The 17,263-nt window shown below is 47.6% G+C and overlaps 1 long non-coding RNA gene and 1 pseudogene across 1 annotated transcript; both read right to left on the bottom strand.

Annotated features, from left to right (window-relative positions):
• Window positions 1-4,113: 4,113 nt before the first annotated feature.
• Window positions 4,114-7,317, bottom strand: LOC147464785 (uncharacterized). Its single transcript, XR_015188713.1, has 2 exons — window positions 5,889-7,317; window positions 4,114-5,571 (listed from the first exon to the last, which is right to left on the bottom strand). It is a non-coding gene; the product is annotated as an uncharacterized LOC147464785 (long non-coding RNA).
• Window positions 7,318-9,461: 2,144 nt separating this feature from the next.
• Window positions 9,462-11,139, bottom strand: LOC147464784 (18S ribosomal RNA; annotated as a pseudogene).
• Window positions 11,140-17,263: the final 6,124 nt, after the last annotated feature.

Here is a 17,263-nt window from a genome sequence, read left to right as displayed (position 1 = left end):
GGAAGAGCTAGTGCAATTGTTAATAACAACTTGTTTTCTAAGGGTAAATAGGGTTTAATTATTAACCATAATAGATTCTTTGTTTAAGGGTTAAATCGTTAAATTTTAATGGCCTTTAATAGTTCACTATTAAAGTAAAGTCGTATAAGCCCTGGTCCATCACCTTATTGTCTAGCAATGCTTGGTACGTTGAGGCGAGACGGGCGACTCGCTTAGATCACCCAGCGGCAGTGTCAGGCCTTTACTGCTAAAGGATACGTCTTTACATTTAACAAACATACACTACCAACAGTTCAGTTCCCTAGCCCCGGTTAGTTAACGTCAGGACAACTGTGAGAAGGGTCTCCGTGCCGTGCATGAACCGCCGCGATGCAATCATAGCCATAGACAACGCCAAACAGTTGCAGCTTCTTCAGTTCAGGGATACGAAGCAATCAGCGCTAAGCAGCAGCTTCGAGAATACAAAGCAAAGCCTCTACGTTCATTGACTGGACAAAACAGTTATAAAATACGTATCTTCGGTGGTTGAAGGGCAAAGTGTTGGACTAACGTCTACGGGCTTCAATTTTTTCATACTGGCCCTTCCCTTTGCATGACCGAATAAGCGAGTAGCTATTACGTATTTCGGTATAGCTATCCCTCACTAATTCGTAGTTCGGTCGAGCAGTCATAGAAATCTATCACGGTTCATGATTAGACTTCATTCCACCTTGCAAAAAGTGGCATAATTGGCCCGGCTAGAGCCGCGGTAGCTGCAGAATCGAGTAAGTAGACCACCGTATGGACAGATAGGCTTACCAGTCGACCGCCTTTCTTGCTACTAAAGCAGTGCCGCAGGCAGTGCTTGCTTGGTTGCAGGGATTTCAAAATACCTTTTCCCTGCCGCTCGGACGGACAATTAATTACGTTTCCCTGCCTCCCATTAATTACGTAATATAGAGAGTTGTTTCATTGCTCGGACGAGGAAATTAAGCAAACGACACCCTATTTGATCAAGGTATTTTGAAATCCCGTGTCTGCGTGCTCGTTTGGGCACGAAGTTCACTCTAACGCCGTAGACACCGAGAGTTTAGTTGGTTGAGTTTCGAAGGGTAGAGCGGTAGCCTACGTTATAGTTCGTACAGTTCTTCGCTTCGAGGAGCCATAGTTGCCTACAAATAAGAATCAATCTGCCCACATTCTATCTCAAAAGAGCTTTGCTTTCCTCGCTTGGCAGTAGTTTAGTTTTTCGCAGCTCATGTAACTTAAAGGAGAGAGTCTGTGAAACGGCACCGGTTCAAGCCCGGTCATGAGCCAAACTGGATCGGAAGGATCATCTACTACTCTGTCATTAAGTTGAGCACTGGTATGGTGACTGGAGATTATTGGGGCAACCCTTTCCGGAATGTAAGATGATCCGCCTTGCCGTGGCCATTCCGCTTACGGTTATTGGCTTTGCCAGTAACTAACTAAGAGATCATCAACAAAAAATGATGAAAAATAACCTATTCGAAACTTCAAAAAGTCTAACTCTTTCGATGATTAGCCGTCGGGGGGTTTCCAGTGAACTACCAAAAAGAAAAATCCCTTTTCGTTTGTTCGTTAAGAGTTACCCGTACGGTGTCACTCTAGAGTGACTCGGGAGTTCATATCGAATGTGTTTTCTTAGTGGTCGCCATTTCAATGTACGAATTTGGAAGGAATAAGCGGGGGCAATTTTTTAACTTGTTACTTCTATTCTTCCAATTCCGACAGTTCAGAAGACAGGCCGGAAGCGGAAACAAGCCAGCAGCCCGCCGAACAAGGCTCGACGCCGACAGAGAATTTATCGTTTCCTCCTCCTCCATCATCTTCGGGGGCGCCGTTATGGGAAGAGGAGTTTGGAGGGGATACTCGTGAAATCAAGGATGACAACTCCACTCCAGAAGGAGACAAGGCCGGACACGAATTGAGCTCAGGGCCGTCAAGCGAAGTTGAGGGAAGCCCTTCGTCATCGAAGAACAGGAAGGAGGAGGGTACTAGCGAGGCTCCCGAGACTAGCGAGGCAAAGAGCCAGAGCCCCTTTTCTTGACAACAAGAAGAGGAGCTGCTTTCCAAGCTGGATCACCTTGCACAATCACAAGTGCCTAAACGTTCTTGGTGGAACCGGGTTTTGTGTTTCTGTAGGGGACCAAAACCGGAGGAAGACACTCCTTCCGGAAATGAAGGGAACGGTCAGGATACTGGGTCGGGCGATAATGACCCGGAGAATAGGAAGCACTGGGGGGAATTTCCTGGCTTTGCCCCTTCCTGCTTCCCGAAAAAGAGAATGGCAAGGATGAACCCGAGAATGAGAAAAGGAGCAGCAGTAGGTATTGGAAACGTATTTAGTCCTTTGACAAGCCCTGTGGCGTGAAATCTATCATTAGCCAAACAATTATTCGGTCTCCAGGCTTTGCCTTAACAAAAGCTATTGCCCTGTTTGCTTTGATGATGGCCTTTTCGATATTCTTCGTATTTTAAGGAAATCAATAAACAACCCTGAAGATAAGTCTAGATAAATAACGGTTACTTCGGGGTGGCCTTTGCTTTGGTCACCCCCCAACTAGGTAACATAATGGTAATGCGTTGGACTTACAGTCCTAGAATGATGGTTCGACTCCATCCCCAGTTTTTTTTAAGTAAACCCACTGTGGCATGACGGTACATGACAAGGGACCCTAGCTTAGAATGCAATGGATGTATGTGGGTTCCCCCCAGCTACCTACTCCTTTTGCTAGGGATTTGGACACGCGAGGAGGAGGCTCTGTTGCTAGCCCTTATTGACATAGAGCTACTGCCTTGGCAAGAGCTGCTGTCTTCGCTATGTCAACCGTGCATAAAGAAATGCCATAAACGTTGAAAACAAAGAAATTGCTAGAAGAATGTCGATTGATTCTACGACGTAAACGAATCATGATAATTCGTTGCAACTTGAAGTCCCGCCTTGGCAACCGCTACGTAGCATCCCAGGTTCAGTAAGCACATAGACTCTTAACAAGCTATGGGGCCGGATCATGTTAAGATGAAATGCCATTTGACCTCAGGTGCTGGCAAGGGCATCTAGCCAATGCCTTCCTGGCATGCGTGAATGCTGGGTTGTGAAATTAATCGTTTAAATGCAGAAGCCAACGATAGCACTATGACTACGAGATTAGGTCAGGCCCAAGGATTCCTCCCTTTACCGCGTCCTTTTCTATCTATCTATCACGGATTACCCTTTTAGCATTTGACCATGCCTATCTATTCGTAGCGTCTTAAAAGAGCTTTCGAAAGAATAGTCGTTTAATTTGTTTTTTTGGATTCGTCCGGAGAGAAGCAGTTAGTCGATTTACGCGTGCCGACCTTTTTTTAGAGCTTCGGTTCTTCCGCCTGAGCATCAGTGGAATAAGGACTACATGGCGCTAGCCACACAAATTCTTTGCTTTAAAAGAAAAGTTTTGTTTGCCTATATGATACGTGTTGCACATGAAACGAGGGCGGGGGCGTAGTTTAATCGGTAGAACGCATGTTTTGCAAGCATGAAGTTATTGGTTCAAGTCCGATCGTCTCCATTCGTATACAGATTAGCACATTAAATTTATAACTAGGCTAGGAAATTCAAATTGTAATGAAAACTTCCCTGTTGCCTGGAGCCCAGCACTACATTGGCCGGGACGCCTTACCCCTTGGCACGGCACCTTAAGCTAGGGAAAACCCGGCTAACCGCCACCCCGAGTCGCTGCCGGGGCCTGGTCAAGCGACTCAACGACGAGTGCACAGCGGCAGTTAATGCATGCTACATGCTCTATAGGCTCTTCTGGCCAAGGGAAAGCACCTACTTTAACCAAAAGAGCTCAGTACGGCACCTGTTCGCTACCACCTATACAGAATCGGTGGGTTACCCGCTTTAGGCTGTAGCCGAAGAACAGGCGGGGGGCTGCTACCATAGCCAATCTAAGGCGCGACCTTGAGGGGGTTCTAAGGGCGGCAATTGACCGTTTAATCCTCTTAGAGGAACTCTCCCTGAGCAAGGTAGACATGGTGGCTTGCCACACTGGCATATACGCCGGGCCCTCTAAAGCACCCGAGACATAGGAAGCCTACATATCAGGGTCCCTTCCCTATGTGAGTACATATTCCTTTGATGGGCTAGACATTTCGACTGCCCAAACCCAAAGCTCAAGCGCTGGCATTCATAAGGGTCAGTTTGCTTGCTGTTTTAGAAACGAAAAAGTTTTCTTGTCGAAGAGTATCTCAAGGATCGAAGAGTTTACATCTTTTCTTAATTCTTCACGAAAGTCGAAACCGTATTTTTCTAGGGCTATAGCGGGAATTGGGCTTATTTTAGCTTTCGTTGAAGTAATTGTTTTTCTATTTGTCTTAATCGTCGGCTTGGTCTATGCATGGCGAAAAGGAGTTATTTTGCAGCGTGGCTTCTCATCTAGTTTAATAACAACACTTTAAAACAAAGCCTATATCGTATCCTATACGTCACGTTACGTATTATATCATTCCTGACTTACGCAAGCAAAATACTTGATAACTACGACCCGTATAGGATTTCAACTCGTTACTACTTTAGCTACCCATCTCTTTAGATCGTTTTTTTACCCGGCTATACGTGCTCATGCTAAGGTGTGTGTCGTACGCGCTTTCGTGCCATCCCTTGCCCCACCTGGGGTAACCATACAACATCGTTAGTGGAATCTTGAAAAGAGATTAGTACGAGGAAGCCCATTGTCCTTGCGGCGCTTTTACCTCTCGCCTATCAAAGTGATGTTCTTTCACCCGGTAGAAGAACTTGTCTAGAGAAGGATTTCCCGCTTAGATGCTTTCAGCGGTTCTTCCCTACCAACTTAGCTACCCGGCGCTGTTACTGGCACAACAACCGGAACACCATAGGTTGACCTAACCCAGTCCTCTCGTACTAGGGCAAGCTTCTCGCAGTTCTCTAAAACCAACGGTAGATAGGAACCGAACTGTCTCACGACGTTCTAAACCCAACTCACGTACCACTTTCATCGGCGAACAACCGAACCCTTGGGACCTTATTCAACCCCAGGATGTGATGAGTCGACATCGAGGTGCCAAACGACTCCGTCGATAAGAGCTCTTGGGAGTCATCAGCCTGTTATCCCCGGCGTACCTTTGATCCGTTGAGCGAGAGCCCTTCCACACGGGACTCCCGGATCACTATGGCCGACCTTCGTCTCTGTCCGACTAGTAAGTCTTACAGTCAGGCAGGCTTCTACCATTACGCTCATAAGCTGTTATAATATTAGCTTGAGCCTACCTTCGCACACCTCCGTTACTCTTTGGGAGGCATCCGCCCCAGATAAACTACCCACCTTGCAATATCCCGCTTCTGACAGCAGCGGCGGTTAGGCATCCAACGACGAGAGAGTGGTATTTCAAGATTGGTGGCGACATTGCCATCACCTCCCATCTATCCTACACATTAAATCAAGGATGTCACTGCAAAAGTATAGTAAAGGTGCACGGGGTCTTACCGTCTAGCCGTTAGTACTCCGCATCTTCACGGAGAATTCAATTTCACTGAGTCCATGTTGGAGACAGCGGGGCAGTCGTTACCTGTAAGTCTTGCTAAACTTTTTGGTTTAGCTTGGGCTTTCTCTTTACCCAGGCCTTTTTCTCAGTTCCAATAGAATAAGCCATAGCGGTAAGCCTGGGCGCTTCATGTAAAGTCTCTGGGGATTGGACCTCTGCTATCCAGTCTGGATGTTCTGGAGCAAGTGCATGCTTTTCCATTCCCCAATCCTGCGGATCGTCCATTGTGTCATATCTAAGTCCTTGAAGACAAGTGCACTTAGATCTTTAAAGTGTTCCCGCATGTAATGTGGCCTAAAACCTAATAATTACTTAGAAGGCTGGCGTAACTTACTGTGTACACCATTCATGCAGGTCGCTACTTATGCGACACAATAAAGTTAATCAAACGGCAATGGATGGTATTCAGTTCCATGCCATCCTCGCCTATGGCCTTATAGTCGCCTATAAGTTCGGACTATATCATCATCTCGAAGGATGTCTGGCGTGTGGTCGTTGGGGATCGAGTTTAGATCTTGGAACTACGTTCGCGGGCGCACGGCGCGAGGCTACGAAAATGGTCAGCCGCGGGCTCGAAAGACGATGTATTTCCAACTTGCTATCCTGCTGATGGTCCGCGCCACCAACTACATTTTCCATTCAGCCGTGGATAGGCCGTAGGTTGGTTGAAAGCGCTTCGCGCTGTCGACAGCCAGATTTTTTTGATTTTATCCTGTTCTGTATGAGTATTGGATACTGAAATTCGGGCGGATGTCCCAGCATATTGCCCGATTATGTTGTCGAACATCTCTGTCAAACCACCCCTTTGTCGGGGAATTTCGCTACCTTAGGACAGTTAGAGTTACTGCCGCCGTTTACCGGGGCTTCCATTCAAAGCTTATAACACTTCTCCTTTTTACCTTCCGGCACCGGGCAGGTGTCAGACTCTATACATCGTGTTACCACTTAGCGGAGTCCTGTGTTTTTAATAAACAGTCGCTACCCCCAATATGTGCCGCTTTCCCAATCCTTCAATAGGAGAGCACCCCTTCTTCCGAAGTTACGGGGCCATTTTGCCGAGTTCCTTCAACATGGTTCTCTCAAGCGCCTTAGTATATTCTACTTGTTCACCCGTGTCAGTTTGGGGTACGGTTGGTTTTGCATTTTAAATGTTGAATCGCCCTCCCAATTCCACGAAGTTTTTTCCCGGGAGTTTCAACCCTGCAGCCGGAGTGACTTTGTAGCCCCCTGCCCAATCATCCAATTCACGAGTTTAACAAACACGCATGGTTCAGTAGTTAAAGCAACTTCGTCGCTTTCGTGTACCCATCGGACGTTGCCCTTTCGGGGTTCCTTAGGGACCGATTCACTCTGCGTAGATTGACTGAACGCAGAAACCCTGGAACTGGCAGGCGATCATGTTTTTCACATGATTTCTCGTTACTCATGTCAGCATTCTCACTTCTGGTACCTCCAGGTGTTGTCACCAACAACTTTCCTTGATTGACAGAACGTTCCGCTACTGACACTTGAAAAAGCTTCTTTCAAGGTCTCGTCGCTTCGGTGAGTCACTTGAGCCCCGAGACATTTTCAGTGCCATGAAGCTAGACCAGTGAGCTATTACGCTTTCTTTGAAAGATGGCTGCTTCCAAGCCCACCCCCTGGTTGTCATCGCTTGATCACTTCCTTTTCCACTAAGTGATTGCTTAAGGACCTTAGCGTACGATCTGGGCTGTTTCCCTTTCGACTTTGGATCTTAGCACCCGAAGTCTGTCTGTACAAACCCATGGCCTGTATTCGGAGTTTCCTTGGGGTCGGTCAAGCTTTGGGCTACCCTAGCCCATTGAGTGCTCTACCTCAAGCCATAAACGTTATACGCTCTACTTCAATAGATTTCGCGGAAAACCAGCTATATCCGATCTTGGTTATTCAGATAGGTAAGCCCGGAACGGAAGAGCTTTCCCCCCTCTTTGAACCGCACGTGCAAGTTTCCTTGCATACGGCTCAAATGACGAATGGGAAGTCTAGGCCCCGGCAGCTTTTGGTTCCTGCGTTTCAGGAACCGCTCGGAGCGTTTAGAGAGAAGCTAGAAGCAAAGCGCAACTCAGTTTCCTTGGTTTCCAGTATGCATGAAACCAGAAGAAAGGGCAGCTGGCTCAGCCAGGGGAACCCTAGCGGGGGAAGCCCAGCGACCCTTGCATAACCTTTGTGGCGTTACTGCTCGCAGTTATTCATTTAAGGCACGAAGTGCGTATAAATGGTCTTTTCGCGCGCGCTTCGTCATTCATGATACGAGTTAGCACCGGGCCCCCAACTCAAAAGGTCAGGTCGGCGATTCATTGAATAGATATGTCTCTATCTACCTCCGCTGCCTATTTTACCCTACCCAGTAAAGCAAGCTGGTGGCTTTTCATATCGTCTTCTGCCCACTGGACGGTATCTGATCTTACGACCAGACCTCCTGAGGGGAGCCCATTGGGTTTACCTTGTCGACATGTTGACTTTATTACAAGGAAAAGCGATCCTGTGCTATACTCCGGTGATCATTTGCCGATCGGGGCACGCAGAGGCCCATCGTGTCCCAAATCACATTCTGGTTCATTCTTCGCCAACAGAGTGCCTGCTGGCCCGTAATGATACAGCAGCTTTATGGTTTCTACGAAGCGTTGTCGCACAGTTCACTTGCGTTGATCAGTAGTCTTGCCACTCCTAGCGGGTTCTATGCTGCCACCTCTTGCATTGTTTTGTTAGCTTCACACCCTCCCCAAAGGAACGCATGGTGGGGTAGGAGCCTCCCGCTAAGCTGAAATGACAGTAGCCTTGGCAATCGGGTCTCCCCGGACACTTGCTTGTAAAGGAGACAGGGCGCGCGATTTGAAAGGGATAACCAAAGAAGCGCGCTTTTTTAGGGCCCTCTCTCTCCAGCGGAGTGACGTTTGCCCTAACGCAAGCAATTTTGCATTCTGCGGAATCTCATTTCAGCCAGCCATTTCTTTTCAAACAGTTTTCTCTTTTCGATTTGAAAAGAATGGAATGTTGAGAAAGAGTTAGTGCCGTTAGGCACTTCCCCCGGCAAAAGTGGGCGCTGCAGGCACTTACCCTGCCCGGCGGAAGAGAGGGACCTTAGGCTCCCGAAAGGAAAGTGCCGGTAAGTACAACGTTGGTCTTGAGTTTGGCGGCTGCCATAACCATTGCCTTATGCTCCTCAAGTCGCACGGCCTTTCCAAGCCGCTCTATCTCTCGATTGAGATTAGACTATACATTTTTCTCATCTCTAATTTAAGGTCAACGTTAGGGTACAAGTGCCGATGCAATATTTTCATAAAGGTGTGACTCTTGGTCAAAGAAGGCCTTGGTCTCTTCTCCATAAGCCGGACCGCCAACGTCAAGGCGAGATCACATTGGTCCAGTCCCCGCCCAGTGGAAGCATCCACTCGGATAGCAAGGAAAGGTCAGATGACTGCAGCATCCGCCGCTAGCAATTGTTTAGAATGACTGCAGCCACGTCATCGCTTTGGTGGTCGAATTACTGCAGTTAATTCGAAGAATTGCCTAGCTTTTGCTATCCGTTATGGCGTTCCTTTCTCTTCTCCTCTTCGCATCTTTAGTGGGTCCGGGCTGTCAACTATGTCTCCCGACAATTCTCAGTACATATAGCGGAAAACGCTTTTCACATATCGAGGTCGGAATGGGATCAGGTGTTCCGCGTTTTACTAGGATGCCCGGACAAAACAAACACGCTTGATTAAGAAACAAAAAAGTGCTAACGACAAAAGCACCTGCCAGAGAAAATGCAAATACAGCTAGTACAAGCCTTTGATTATTTAATCGCTACCAACCCCACACTTCCCCCTCGCACAGTTAGCTTACCCGAACGAATTGACTTTATCAACTCACGTACAGTTAATAAAAAGACGCTAGCGCCTCCCTTTAAGATTCCCTCCAGCCACAGGTTCCCCTACGACTACCATGTTACGACTTCACCCCAGTCACTGACCCAACCGTGATATGCGCCAAGGAGACCACCCATACCAAAATGGGCCACACTCAACGCCGGCATGAAACACTTTAGCAATAGGTGATCTCTGGTCGATGCTTTGGGCGAAACCAATTCCCAGGGTGTGACGGGCGGTGTGTACGGGGCCCGGGTACGTATTCACCGCGGCATGCTGATCCGCGATTACTAGCGATTCCAACTTCATGTTCTCGAGTTGCAGAGAACAATCCGAACTGAGGCAATCTTTATGGATTCGCTCCGCCTTACGGCCCTGCTTCCTATTGTAATTGCCATTGTAGCACGTGTGTAGCCCAGCCCATAAGGGCCATGCGGACTTGACGTCATCCCCACCTTCCTCCATAGTAGAACTATAGGCAGTCTCCTGTGAGTGCAACATCGGCACAGAGGAAGTGTCATCAATCCCGTACCGCCCCGCTGACAAGTAAATAATGACATTGATCCTTTGAGAGCAGCATGTCTTAGCAACACAAAACAAGGGTTTCGCTCGTTATAGGAGTTAACCAAAAACGTCTCACGACACGAGCTGACGACAGCCATGCAGCACCTGTATGAATTTTCGTTTCATCCCGTTAAGGACAAGCACACTTGTTCATATGTCAAGTGTTCATACGTCAAGTGTTCATATGTCAAGGGCTGGTAAGGTTTTGCGCGTTGTATCGAATTAAACCACATGCTCCACCGCTTGTGCAAGCCCCCGTCAATTCCTTTGAGTTTCAGTCTTGCGACCGTACTCCCCAGGCGGAGTGTTTAATGCGTTAGCTGAGCCCCGATCCGCGGACCAAGGACGAACACTCATCGTTTACGGCATGGACTACCAGGGTATCTAATCCTGTTTGCTCCCCAAGCTTTCGCACCCTAGCGTCAGTAGAAACCCAGAAAGCTGCCTTCGCTACTTCGGCGTTCTTTCGTATATCTCCGGATTTTATCCCTACCACACGAAATTCCACTCCCCTCTATCCCACTCAAGTGAATTGGTTTTGAAAGCATTCCGCCAGTTGAGCTGGCGCCTTTAACTTTCAACCTGATTCACTGCCTACGTGCCCTTTACGCCCAGTCATTCCGAATAACACTAGCCCCTCCCGTCTTACCGCGGCTGCTGGCACGGAATTAGCCGGGGCTTCTTTTTCGAGTCTTGTCATAATCGTCACTCGACGAAAGAGCTTTACAAGCGGCATTGCCCTTCCTCGCGTTAGCGACGTTTTTCACTCACTCACGCGATATTGCTGGATCGGGCTTTCGCCCATTGTCCAATATTCCCCACTGCTGCCTCCCTATGGAGTCTGGGCCGTGTCTCAGTCCCAGTGTGGCTGATCGTCCGAAAAGATCAGCTAAGCATCTGCGGCTTGGTCAGCCTTTACCCAACCAACTACCTAATACTACGCAGGCTCATCAAATAGCGCTTTTTAGCTTTATCGAAGCTTGCTTTTTTGCTTTCGTTTCTTTGGGATTCGGCCCAAACTGTTTGGCAGATTCCCACGCGTTACGCACCCGTTTGCCACTTTGTCTTCAACTGTTCTATAAACAGAAAACAACGTTCAACTTGCATGTGTTAAGCATATCGCCAGCGTTCATTCTGAGCCAGGATCAAACTCGGTTTTTTGGTTAAAAAAGGTCAATCTTTGTCGTTGATGATCTCTTGGTTAGTTACCAGCTCTTGCCAATAACCGTAAGCGGAACGGCCATCGGCAAGGCGAATCATCTTACGTCCCGGGATTGGGGCCGAGCGGGGGTTAAGCATAATCTCAGATCAACAAAGCAGTGCTCAACTAAATAATAGATACTACCGCGACCTTTCCGATCCAGGAAAGCGACCGGACTTGAACCGGTGCCGTTTCCTTTCCTGGTACATAGGAATGCTCTATCCCTTAAGCTACGTGAGCCAAACGGGGAAGCCCAACAACCCCAAGCCCCCTGTTACTTTGTCGCCTGTGCGCCTCTCTTTTTGTTGAGTGCCCAAAAACACAACACTCTGGCTATCCAATTTCACTCCACCTTATGATTGATAGCCGACAAGTACACAGCTTGCTATCAACGACCTGGCCTCTTAGTTTAGTGGTTTGTTACGTAAAGGATGGCTAAAGCCTAAAGACAAAGATTCTCTAGCGTTCTCGTATAATAGTCAAACTATAATAATCAAATGTAAATATTTGTGTGGTTAATGGACAGATCATCAAGAGGTGACTTGCGATGTTGAGAAGTCCCCACTTGCGCTTGGTCCGGGATCCCTGAGGGATAGTTTGGCTTCAGGGCGGGCGCTCCAGCAAAGCTAATTCTGTATGCCTATGCAGCGTGTTAGCCAAAGAAGAAGACTGAATTAACGCCATAGCTGCTCTCCGCAGTCTTAGTAAGAGATTTTATCCTACTTGGTTTTGTGAATAAAGAAAGTTGAACTGTGCTCGATACAAATCCGCAAGGTTTCAGAGCCTCTCCAATTCCAAAAGCATGCCCCGCACAAAAGAAACAAAAAAACAGCTTCCGCTTACGGAAAGCCCCGCAACGAAACCTAAACCAAACAAGAGCATGGTGCAATTAATGCTTTTCTTTTAACATCTGTTTTTACACATTTTCATAAATGCTTTTATGTAGTGTAGCTAGCACGCAAAAAAGCTAATGTCGAACGGAGTAAAGCAGTTGGCCGGCAAAGATTGCTTTGCTTCGATTTTGCTTTCTTTTAAAGCAAACGCATCTTTTTCTGCTTTCGCTTGTTTGCTTTCTCTATCGCATCTTTTTCTTTGCTTACAGCTTGCTTTCCTTTTCTTTTAAACGGTGTTTTTCTTTGCTTTAAAACTGCTGACAACATGTAGTGCGGGGGCAGGATTCGAACCTGCAGTCTTCAGGTCATGAGCCTGACGAGTTGGCCATTTACTCCACCCCGCAATCTTGGCCTTGGCGTTTGGGGTTGGTTGCCCACCAGCATAGGGACCACCTAGCCTACCATCGGTCCCGAGAGGTTACGTTAGCCTAGCACCTAAAGATCTAAGGGGAACGATACTCCCCAGGCGGGATACTTAACGCTAAGTTAGCTACAGCACTTAGGGGTTGATACGCGCAGCGCAGCGATTAGTCTCCATCGTTTACGGCTAGGACAGGGGTATCTAATCCCATTCGCTCCCCGCTTTCATCTCTCAGTGTCAGTGTTGGCCTAGCAGAGTGTCTTTGCCAAAGGAAAGGTGTTTGAATTGATTTCTACGCATGAAATAAATTGGAGCAGTGGTTTTAAGCCTTTTTTTTTCTCCGTGCGTCGTATCCATAACTTTTTATTCTGAAGCAGACATATCATCTCATTAGGAGTTGCCTCGATACCACCGGCATTGCAGCGCCAGTAACTTAATTATTCTCTTATCCCTCGCCCTCAAAGCGTACAGAATCAGTGACCACTCCGCATACAGCCTCAAAGCATACGCGTACAAAATCAGCGACCACTCCGGCCTCAAAGCGTACAAAATCAGGTAAAATATCTTATTTGTTCCATCCTTTGCCTTGCAGGGAATCGGTGGTTCACGTTGTAATGGATAGTAAAACTTCGATTTATCGTGGTTCGGTCTTGGATTTGACCCGTTAGAGTCTGTCTTCGGTTTGCTACTTTAGTTTCGCAACGCGCCATCTTTCATTTGTCGATGCCTCTGGCCATCTTCCTCCTTCCGTTGAGTGTAAATCCGCTACGCCTCCTTTTTTCCCCAGTTCTCGTTATTCGTTTCGCAACGATTCGAAGGCTGGCGTAAGGCTAACAAATCGGGTGTAGAGCAACTAGGCATTTCGCGTAAGTCATGAACAAAGGAGCTGTCGTCCTTTGCATTTGCTATCCTACGCTCTAAAGCTTTAATTCTGTCAAATAGTCTCTCCTTTTGTTCACGCACGACTTGTAGCTCTTTTTCAAGTTTTTTACTTGTGTTGCGTTCGATCCTACGCTCTTCCTCAAGTATCCCACGCTCATTGCCTGTACAAATTCGTTTACGTGCATGGTCCACGATATCCGAGTAGAGACGCTAAGGTTGTACCTTTGGAAGGAATTCTGCTAAGCCGGGCGAACTGGTAAGCACTGATCCCAAGCCATACTTTGTGCATTGATCGCCTAAAGATGCTTAAAAAAGGCTAAATGCAAGCTGGTGTCCCTTCTATCACCTTCCCTGCTTGCTTGGCAAGCTCTTAGGGATGGTGCCCTCCAGTTCATTGCTGCTGAGATCCACCCACACCAGATACTTACAGTCCCCCAGTGTGGGAGGAATTGTGCCAGACAGTGAATTGTTATTGAGATGCAGATAGTTGATTCCGGCCATGAGACCCAGCTCGGAAGGAATGCTGCCCACGTGAGAGCGCGAGCCACTCCAAGCTGCTAAAGTTAGCATATCCTTTATCCAAACAAAACGAAAAGAGCCGGCTATGCTATTTCGGCTCATGTAATGTAGCTGCTACCTTTGGATAGAGCCTTTCTATGTACTAGGAAACGGCACCGGTTCGAGTCCGGTCATGGGCTAGTAGGAAAGAAAAACGGGAACTTTGCTTTCACTTGTCTGAGGATGAAGAATATTATCTCAACCAAACCAAAAGAGCCGTGATTCGTTTGGTGTCGCTTGTTTCCTTTCCGATCCTGAAAATGCGAGCGGAAAAGCGAGGCGATAGCACCGGGGCTGCCAGAGGTTCAAGTCCTCTTTGCCTTCACAAAACATGGAGTCCTAGGATGGCAGAAATCGAGCGAAACAGACCCTCTTCAAGGTATTTCCTCTTCGAAGCTTTGATGAGCCAACCTATGTCGCCGTTAACCAAACAGGTAATCGCGATTAGGAGGAAATGGGATTTGAACCCTTCGCTCCTTGTCTAAAGTAATATGAATGGCGTAGCTCTTTCATTGCATTGTTTCTGGCCGATACCAGATTCGCATCTGAAGGCAATCGCATATACGATTTGTGGGTCCGGGCTGTCAACCACGTCTCCCGAGAATTCTCAGTACATATGGCAGAAAACGCTTTTCACATATCGAGGTCGGAGTGGGATCGGGTGTTCCGCGTTTTACTAGGATGCCCGGACGGAACGAACACGCTTGATTGATGAACAAAAGAGTGCTAACGACAAAAGCACCTGCCGGAGAAAGTGCAAATACAGCTGGTACAAGGATCGTTCAATCGCTACCAACCTTTTGTGTTATTTGTTCTGAATGTATATGCCATGGTTTTGTGAATCAATGTTTCGTTGATGATCTCTCGGTAAGTCATTAGCCTAGGCTAACAACCGTAAGCCGGACCGCCAACGTCAAGGCGAGATCACATTGGTCCGGTCCCCGTTAGCCCAGTGGAAGGATGAGGTGCATCCACTCAGATAGCAAGGGGAGGTCGGATGACTGCGGCCACGTCAATCCGCCGCTAGCAATTGTCTAGCTTATGCTACTAACTGAAACCCTCACCGGTTTCATCGGGCCTTGGAAAGCTTTCTCAGCATAAGTACGTAAAATAAGGCTAAAGGTCAATCTTTGTCGTTGATGATCTCTTGGTTGGTTACCGGCTCTCGCCAATAACCGTGAGCGGAACGGCCATCGGCAAGGCGGATCATCCTACGTCCCGGGATTGGGGCCTGAGGGGGAACCCCAATAATCTCAGATCGACAGAGCAGTGCCCAACTGAATGATAGATACTCCGATCCAGTTTCGCTCACGACTTCCCCGGACTTGAACCGGTGCCGTTTCACATGGGAATGCTCTATCCAAAGGTAGCAGCTACATAAGCGTTTATTATACGATAATTTGTAAGGTGGAATGATCCAAGTAAGCCAGGTAGCGATAGTGGCTGATTTGCAGGACAGAAACGTGGTGCGCAGGTTGCTTAGCACTTGCTGCGCAAAGCCACGCTTTTTCAATCGTTTGATTATTACATGAGAATCCTTGTCGCAGCGTCTGCACGGCGACAACGCCATCCTTTACCACGCAAACCACCAAACTAAGAGGCCAGGTCGCCGATAGCAAGCTGTGTGCTCGTTGAAGGACGGCAATAACACTAATCCAGGACTGGAGCGAGTTGCTCCAGGCACTGAGTTCAGCCACTATACTACCTACAACGCGTCGATAAGGAGAAGCGTTAGGCGCACAGCAACGTAGGGCCTGCTGACAACATGTAGTGCGGGGGCAGGGTTCGAACCCGCAGTCTTCAGGTCATGAGCCTGACGAGTTGGCCATTTACTCCACCCCGCAATTGATCTCTCTCGGCTAATTTCCTTTGCATAATTGAGCCTTTCGCATCCCTGTAAAGGCGTGTTGTTGATTATTTCGTTACTTGGTTAGTAGCGTGCTTTAGCTAGCTCATGCCATTTTACCGGTCCAGTTTTCATCATCGCGTGCTTTCTTCTCCGAGCCAAGGAACAGACGCGAGGCTCTTTGAAGAAAGCTTAATAGGAAATACGTGCGTGAAGAACGGACAGAATTACGCTTCAATCAGTGCACGATAACAAAGAAGAAAAGTTGATTGGACCTCTAGTAGCCCGGCCATTCCACTAAACTTTCTTGTATTGCAACTTTCTTACCGTCAAAGAACTAAATATGTTTCCAATACCTATACCTACTGTTGCGATGATTTCTTTTGCATTATTTAATTGAATGTTTTTCGTTGATTCCCTTGCCTTGGTGTTCGCCTAGCTAGGGTAGTATCCTGCATTTATGGCAGTTCCTAATGGCGTGGCGCCAAACCTGTCGTTGTTAATTAACTTGCTATGTAGCGTTACCTGTCGTTGCTGATCAACGCAGTGTAGTAGCGTTACCTTAACGTGTTGATTCACACCTAAGGTTTGGAAATAATGTTGCCTGCTCTTTTTCTTTTGCCGCCAAAGTAACCAAACAATTGCCTAGCTTTTGCTACCCGGCCGATATTCATGGCAATGTGAATCAATGTTTCGGATCTCTTGGTAAGTCATTAGCCTAGGCTAACAACCGTAAGCTGGACCGCCAACGTCAAGGCGAGATCAGATTGGTCCAGTCCCCGTTTTGTCTTCCACCATTCGATGGAAGCGGATAGCAAGGGGAGGTCGGATGACTGCAGCCACGTCAATCCGCCGCTAGTAATTGTTTAGAATGACTGCAGCCACGTCATTCTTCAATTGTCTAGCTTTTGCTATCGCTTTAGGGTCCGGGCTGTCAACCACATCTCCCGAAAACTATCAGTACATATGGCCGAAAACGCTTTTCACATATCGAGGTCGGAATGGGATCGGGTGTTCCGCGCTTACTATAATGCCCGGACAGAACAAACAATCTTGAGTAATGAACAGGGGCAGGAAGGCCGCCCCTGTGACCTGCTAGTTGGAGGGCAGGGCTGAAACCGCGGAACCGCCAACGTCAAGGCGAGATTACATTGGTCCAGTCCCCGCCCAGTGGAAGCATCCACTCAGATAGCATGGAGAGGTCGGATGACTGCGGCCACGTCAATCCGCCGCTAGCAATTGTCTAGCTTATGCTACTAACTGAAACCCTCACCGGTTTCATCGGGCCATGAAACAATGCAAAAAAGTTCTTTTGTTTCCTTTCCTCAGCAACGAACGAGTAAGGAAAACTATCATTTCTCTTATTTCAAGCATTAACCGCATCATCTTCGTAGGAATAACCGGGATTGTCGTTGAGATTTTTTTAACATCACTTACGTAATCGTTATCATTATTTACGCATTTGCCTGTTAGAAATGATTTTTCACTTGCCCCATCATATTTCACTTCCTGTCTACCATCGTTATTGGCCTTAACGCC

Source organism: Adiantum capillus-veneris, chromosome 1 (genome assembly GCF_014529385.1).
Source record: "Adiantum capillus-veneris isolate H3 chromosome 1, ASM1452938v2, whole genome shotgun sequence".
NCBI classification, from domain to species: domain Eukaryota; kingdom Viridiplantae; phylum Streptophyta; class Polypodiopsida; order Polypodiales; family Pteridaceae; genus Adiantum; species Adiantum capillus-veneris.
Note: the sequence above shows the minus strand (reverse complement) of the source record. Positions and strands in the feature narration are given on the sequence as shown.